The 7,966-nt window shown below is 36.3% G+C and overlaps 1 non-coding gene and 1 pseudogene across 1 annotated transcript; one reads left to right on the forward strand and one right to left on the reverse strand.

Moving 5' to 3' along the window:
• Positions 1–637: 637 nt before the first annotated feature.
• Positions 638–740, forward strand: LOC111815740. Its single transcript, XR_002820386.1, has one exon. It is a non-coding gene; the product is annotated as a U6 spliceosomal RNA (small nuclear RNA).
• Positions 741–6,752: 6,012 nt separating this feature from the next.
• LOC101569416 lies at positions 6,753–7,422 on the reverse strand (annotated as a pseudogene).
• Positions 7,423–7,966: the final 544 nt, after the last annotated feature.

Here is a 7,966-nt window from a genome sequence, read left to right on the forward strand (position 1 = left end):
ACTGGTCCCGCCGGCGCAGGGTAGCAGGAAGCTCTCCACACACTCACCGGACCTGGGCTAGGACTGGGTCTGGGGGTTCCCGGAAGTCGGCAGCCCATGTATTCATTTTAGAAATATTTCTCTAAAATTCACTGCCTCCATTTTGTCTTTCATATTTCAATATGTCTCTAATTTTTAATATGATATGCAATCATTGATTTTCAATAAAGTAAAAAAATGAAAAAATAAATTACAAAAAATAAAATAAAAGATAAATAAAATAACCCTCCCAAAAAAGGAATGAAATGTCCCAAATCACTAAGATTATAAATAAAAATGGTAAAATCCCAACAGACACTACCAAAATCAAATAAATTTTTAAAACTACTTCACAAACCTGAATGGCAATAAATTGGACATTTCAGAAGAACTGGATAGATTCCTAGATGCATATGAATTATCAAAATCAAACCAAGAAGATTCTAAAACCCTAAATAATAATCCGGTTACAGGCAATGAAATTAAAGCAGTGACTTTTTAAAAACCTGTGAGCTAAGAAAAGTTCGGGTCCAGATGGATTCACTGCTGAATTCTACAAAAACTTCAGGGAAGGCCTAACACCAATAATCAAAATCTTTAAAGAAATTAAAAGCATTGCATGCTTTTGCAGCACATATACTAAAATTGGAATGATATAGAGAAGATTAGCATGACCCCTGCGCAAGGATGACATGCAAATTCGTGAAGCCTTACATATTTTTAAAGAAATCACCCAACAACAAATGTTGGAAAGGCTGTGGGGGTAAAGGAACCCTTCTCCACTGCTGGTGGGAATGTAGACTGGTGCAACCATTATGGAAATCAGTGTGGAGACTCCTTAGAAAAGTTGGTCTGGAAATCCCCTTTAAACCAGCTGTTCCTCTACTGGGAATTTTCCCAGAGGATCTGAAAACATCATATCATAGGGATATATGTGTGCCTATGTTTATAGCAGCACAATTTATGATAGCCAAATCTTGGAAACAACCAAGATGCCCATCACCTGAGGAATGGTTGAAAAAGATGTGGTATTTTTACACAACGGAGTATTATTCATTTATTAAAAATGATAAACTCAAAGTCTTTATATTGAAGTAGAAGCCACTTGAAGATATGCTCATAAGTGAAATAAACCAGACACACATGTGTAAATATCGTATAGTTTCCCTAGTATAAGAACTCAAAAGAAGAAATACAAATAGAAAGGTATAATACAAATAAAAGGAAAGCAAGATCTCAAGGACTAGCTAATCAAGAGAGGGAAAGGAGAAGATCTAGGAAACATGACAATGCCAAGCCATACAGTTATATGTAGAAGATGCACAAGACAATGATCCTGAGAATCTCCAGAAAATTTTTTAATCTAGTTGTTAATTGGAAAGATTCTCACCCTGACTAACTATATATACTGATACCTCTGAACTAAGCAACTGCACTGAAGATGGTAATCTGTAATAGTAGTTTCATGCTTGGAGTGCCTGTCATTCTGGTCTTCTGAATACGGGCTGCTTGTCATGACATGCCAGTTGCTGCTATGTTGTCTCTTGGGTAGATGGTTGTTCAAAAAGAAGGGGATGGTGAATGAAAGCAAGAGACAGGAAAAGGAATACTGTGGGACTGTCCTGCTTCAAGGTTGTATATGGTTAGATTTTTGGACTTATGTGTAAACATAAGAAGTATATAATTCTTTATGCCTATTTTTAAAATACATTCTAATTTTTAAATGCTTTTTCATCATATTCTGTAGGGACTTAAAGTTCAACATATCAATACTTGATGAAAAATACCTGTTCCATGTTATGCCTAAGATGTTTGATATTCAGACAGATAGTGAGGTTAAGCTTAATAGCCTAAGTTGTATGGTAATAACAATAAGCTTGTCTTCTGGATGGTGAACAACCTAAGTTTACAGACCAAAATTAGAGAAAAAGGAGGGCCACAAGGAAAGCCAACATTTTGGCCCTAGCCTTCCAAGGTCAATTAAGACTCAGGACATATGAAAACGTGTACTGTAATATCATGTAACTAGGTAGTGTCCCAAATTTTCTGATCAAGGAGATTATGGGGCCAAAGAGGAAAGTGATCGATGATGTAGAGGGTGCCTAAGGAGAGTCACATGGAGAGAAAACATTCTCTCAGGCTTTCACAGAGAGCACATTGGCCAAGCAATAGCCATGACTCATCCACATAGCTGACACTGACAAAAGTTCTACAATCTGAGGTACAGGATCTCAGGATAAATCCTGAGGGGATTTCACTGACCTTATCAGACCCAAAAGCTACAACTCTTGTTGCATAGGTCCTGCTTTACCTTGGCCTTAACCATCCAGCAGAAAAGTATAAAAACCAAGTATAAGAAGTAAAGCCATGCTGTTATGTTGAGCTGTAGGGGACTCAGGTCAACAATTTCTGACATTGCCTGTGAATCGGAAGACCCAATACTATTATCAGCTACTGGACTCTTTTAGAATATTTTGCTGAGTTTACACACCTGTAATATTCAAATAACAGAACTAAACAAAAAAAGGGGATACAGATGAATGTCCATATTGTATCTGTGTATACAAAGTGGTTAGGATATATAGTTACATTCTCTCAATGAATAGAGGGATTTGTTCTGATGGTGTTTGTAAATAGGATATCATGTCCGAATCCTGTACAGCAATTAACCACTAGGAAGTTTGAATGCAATGTGTTAATTATTGAAACTGTCCTACCAATTTGATTTGAAACTGTCTCATTGCTATTGGTTTATCAATAAAATTATGGAAAAAAATTTTTAAAAATAAATTAAAAGCAAAAGAGGGCTCCAAAAGTCATTCCTAGAAGCTAACATTACCCTAATTCCAAAACCAAACAAAAAAAAGAGAACTATACACCAATCTCTGTAGTACATATTACTACAAAAATCTTCAGCAATATATTGACAATCTGAGTGCAATAAATCATCAATAACATTATCTATCTTAGCCAAATAGCCTTCATCCCAGAGAAACCAAGATGGTTCAGCTTATCCAAATTAATAAATATAATACGTCGCATGTCCAGAAGGACACAAATCACATGATCACTTCAAGAGTTGCAGAAAAGTCTTTGAGAAAGTCCAACATTTGTCTATGTCAAAAACCCAAAGGAAAATAGGCACAGAAGGACCTTATCCTCATCTGATAAAAGCCATTTAGGACAAACCTACTGCCAACATCATATTAAATGGGGAAAAGCTGAAATCCTTCATACATGCATACTATTACTATGTAGTATTAGTATGAATGTTTGAAAATGCCACAGCAAGCCTTTATTTTGATCACATCCATCCCCCTATAATCCTGCTATAGATTTCTGTACCCCTTCTTCTTCTCTTCCTTTTGTTTAATAATCTCCTTTCTATTTTCATATAAACCTTTGTTTGTAGATTCTACATGTTAGGGAAAACATGTGAAACTTGTTCTTTTTGAGTCAGGTTTATTCTGCCCAATCTGATGATTCCCATTTCCTACTATTTTCCTAAAAATGACATCATTTCATATCTTTAGCTGAAAAATATTTTATTCATTCATCCATTGATGGTCCCATAGGCTGGCTCCATATCTTAGTCATTGTGAATTATAGGTATATATGTAAATATCTTTAGTTTTCTAAAAGACTTTAATTCCTTTGTAATATATACTAAAGAGTGATGTAACAGGATCACATGATGGTTCTACTTTTAGTTTTTAAAAAACCTTCATATTGATCTCTATAGCAGCTATAGTAATTTACATTACCACCAGCATCCTCCAAAAATTTATTGCTTTTAATACTCTTGATGACAGCCAACAGGGTGAAATAAAATACATATTTTGGATTTCATTTTCCTAGTAGATAAGGATGTTAAATATTTTTCATATATTTATTGGCCATGTCTACATCTTTTAAAAAGTATCTATTCAATTCTTTTTTTTATTTTTTTTTTCTTTTCTGTATTTAGGACAAGGTCTACAGCATCTCACTATGTGGATCAGACTCGGACTCGTAGTGATTCTCCTGTTTACCACCTCCCAAGCACTGGGATTACAGGTGTGTACCACCATGCCCAGTCTCAACTGCCATCTCAGCACATCCCAGGGGCAGGGCCGGCATGGCACACTGGGGATCGAACCCCAGCAGCTGTGCTCTGCCTAAGTAAGTGCTTTAGTCCACCGAGTTATCAAGCCAGTCCTATCTGTTCAATTTTCTTGCCCATTTAGTGAGAGAGGGTTTTTTCAGGGTTTTTTTTTTTTTAATGTAAAAAAGGTAAAACAAAATGTTGTAGTAAAATAATAGGAGAATAACAATAGTTAATATATTACATGTTATCTTTAAAGTAGTTGCTCAGGGTACAAAATATGTGCATGGAAATTTTTCAGGTGGATTTTAGTATAAATATTCCTTTTTAAGAGATTCTATTAGCATAAGTGACTTGCACTTTTCCCTTTTCCCTACTCTACTGTCTTTTCCCTTTCACCCATCCTAGTTCCTTTTTCCTTTTGGACAACCTCTTCCCATGTCTCGGTATCTATTATACATGTTAGACTTTACTTATTCTTTGAGTTTCTCATACCAGGGAGAAAATACAATGTTTACATATGCGTTCAGTATTTCTACATATTGCAGATATTAATCCTGTCCAAAAATTAGCTGGCAAAATTTTCTCTCATTCTATAGGCTGATATGCATACTGATATGCATAAGTTTTTTAATTTGATTTCACCTCATTTGTTGAGTCTTGCTATCATTTCTGTGCTATTGGAGTCCTATTAGGAAGTCTTTTCCTATCTATGACTTTAAATATCTCCTCTATTTTTTTCTACTGATTTTAAAGTTTCAGGTCTTGTATGTAGGTCTTTGATCCATTTTGAATTTGATTTTTGTACAGGGGGAGAGAGAAAGTGATCTAGTTTAATGTTCAAAGGATATCCAGTTTTCCTAGTACCATGTGTTAAAAGGGTGGGAGTTTTTTCTTTCCTTTTCTCTTTTCCTTTCCTTTCTTTCTTTCTTTCTTTCTTTCTTTTTCTCTTCTTTCTTTCTTCCTTCCTTTCTTTGTCTTCCAAAAGTTTATTAGAAAGAATGTAGAATTTGAAAAATTCCCCACAGTCATGAACATAAACTGAGGTCTTTCAGCTAAGGTAAAAGCTGAATCAAAAACAGAAACTAAAAAGTCCAATGGTGCATTAACACCTTTTCATTCATCTGCTATACTGATGGTGCAAATACAAACCTGGCCTAAATATACAGATTCCCAAGCAACAATGGACAGCTCTGTTTGTCCTACAGGCTAAGAGATGTAAAAGTGTAAGGGCCAAACAATACCAAATGTATAAGCTTCAAAAACCAACTAAATGAAGGGAATTCACTAATTTTAGTTAAGAGACATCTGGAACACTGACAAGTGATCACTTACATAAAATAATGTGAAGTAAATTTTTTTAAAAAAGCCTTTAATGAAACAATCCTTTAGTTACATTTTCCTATGCTGAGAACTTCTTACCATGTCAGTAACTATGTTATGAAGTAAAAGAGACTTAGGTGAAATTTCACTTTATCACGACTACTGTATCAATTGCCTAGGACCTCAACAGTTCATGAAAGCCTGGGATATTTTCATGCATAAGAACAGTGCCTCAACATTCTCTCAGGCTTTTACAGAGAGCACGTTGTCCAAGCAATGGCCGTGACTCATCCACATGGCTGACACTGACAAAGGTTCTACAATCTGAGGTACAGGATCCCAGGATAAATCCTGAGGGGATTTCACTGACCTTATCAGACCCAAAAGCTACAACTTTTATTGCATAGGTCCTGCTTTACCTTGGTCTCAACCATCCAGCAGAAAAATATAAAAACGAAGTGTAAGAAGTAAAGCCATGCTGTTATGTTGAGCTATAGGGGACTCAGGTCAACAATTTCTGACATTGCCAGGGAAGCAGAAGACCCAATACTATTATGGACTACTGAACTCTTTTAGAATATTTTGTTGAGTTTACACACCTGTAATATTCAAATAACAGAACTAAATAAAAAAAGGGGATACAGATGAATGTCCATTTTGTATCTGTGTATTCAAAATGGTTAGGATAGATATATAGTTACATTCTCTTAATGAATAGAGGGATTTGTTCTAATAGTGTCTGTAAATAGGATATCATGTCAGCATCTTGTACAGCAATTAACCACTAGGAAGAATGTATGCAATGTGTTAATTATTGAAACTGTCCTACCCAAAACAAAAAAAAAAAATTGACCCTTCAAAATAAAAGACTCAATCAAAAAACATTCAAGTGAAATGAATAGATACTTCTCCACAAGAAATACAAATGGCCAATAAATACATTAAAAATGAAAAAAAAAAAAAGAACAGTGCCTCAAGTGGCTTGATATTTCCCCATATGATGGCATATTATCAACCCCTAGTGAAGTCTTTAAAAAAACAGGTTGGAAAAATGAGTTAAAAGATACAAATACAGCAAGGCAGAACAGTGCATGCCTGTAATCCCAGCACTCGGTGGGGGCAGAGGCAGAAGGATCACTGCAAGTTTTGGCTACAAAGTAAGTTCAAGTCCAGCCTGAAGTACAGAGTGCAGAGTGAGATCCTGTCTCAAAAAGACAAAAAAAAAAAAAAAAAAAAAAAGGTGGCAAATCCAGCATCTGGATTTAAAGCTAGCAACTCAGGAATTCTTTGTTATGAAATCTTAGAGAAGTTAACTTCCTTTTCCAACATTTAGCTGATGACGTTTGCTTATTGCTGAGTTGGCATTTTTCATCATCACTGTCTTGTGAATCATCATCTGCTCCTTCTACTTCTGCTAAATCTACATCCTCCTCACAACTTATTTTGTTCATCATCTCAGAGAAATTATCAAAATTAGACCTGTCTTTATCAGGATCATCCTCCCAGTCTATCCAGTCCTTGAGGTCTACGCAAAGTCAATTAAGCTTTGCCCTTTCTTTTGTTAACCTAGGCCATAGTAGTCAAGGTCTCCTTTTCATAAACAATGTAAAGTTGATTTCTCTGGGTTTTTTTGGGTTTTTTGGTGGCTGGCTCAAGCCGCCCTAGGGGCAAGACTGATGCGGCATGTGGTGCCGGGGATCGAATCGCAAACCTTGCACTTGCCTAAGGTTGCCTAAGGTTGCCTAAGGAGGTGCGTTAGTCCACTGAGCTATCTTGCTGGCCCAATTTTTCTGTTCTTTTATGCTTGGAATCATTTCTATCAATATAATAAAAAGATCAATTTCATTTAAATATTTAAAATTATCACTTCCTCCAAGACAAATGAAAGTAAGTTTGAATTCTTCAAAATTTGGATTAACATCTGTACTATCTTCAACACAAATTTCAATGAAGACGTAGTCCCTTTGATCAGAGCACTTTGCAGAAGCAGGCTGCATTGTGAATGGAGCAGGAGGATGGAGGGGAGTATGCGCAGGCCTCTTGCCTTGGCTGCTGGGGAGGGGCAACTCCCATGTCCTCTGCCTTATTGAGGCCTCTTCTCTCTCTCCTCAGGCAGCTGTAGGGGAGAGCTCAACTGGGTCCCCACAATGTGCAGAGCAGGAAGAGTGGCTCCTCTTCCCAGTTATCCTGGTGGAGCCTTCAAATGACCCAGGGAAAGTATATGTAATTCCCCACCTGCTAGATGTGTAGTGTGCAAGTTCATATTCCCCAAAGTCAAAGAATGAATTTTAAGGGCTGGGGAGAAAGCTCAGTAGAATAAGCACTTTCCTGGAAAGTACAAGGGTCTGAGTTTCAATCCCCAGTTCTGCCAAAAAAAAAAAAAAAAAAAAAAAAAAATATCAAAATAGGTTAACAATGCATAAGAACACTTAACGGGAAAAGAATAGAGAGTAGGAATAGCTCCCAAGAGAAAGGAGGGGTCCCAGATGGGTTGTTCAAGGGTTTTTACTTGAAGGATATGTTTTTCAGTGTCCTCTATTT

The sequence above is a fragment of the Octodon degus genome, unplaced genomic scaffold (genome assembly GCF_000260255.1).
Source record: "Octodon degus isolate 3935 unplaced genomic scaffold, OctDeg1.0 scaffold00020, whole genome shotgun sequence".
Lineage (NCBI taxonomy): Eukaryota > Metazoa > Chordata > Mammalia > Rodentia > Octodontidae > Octodon > Octodon degus.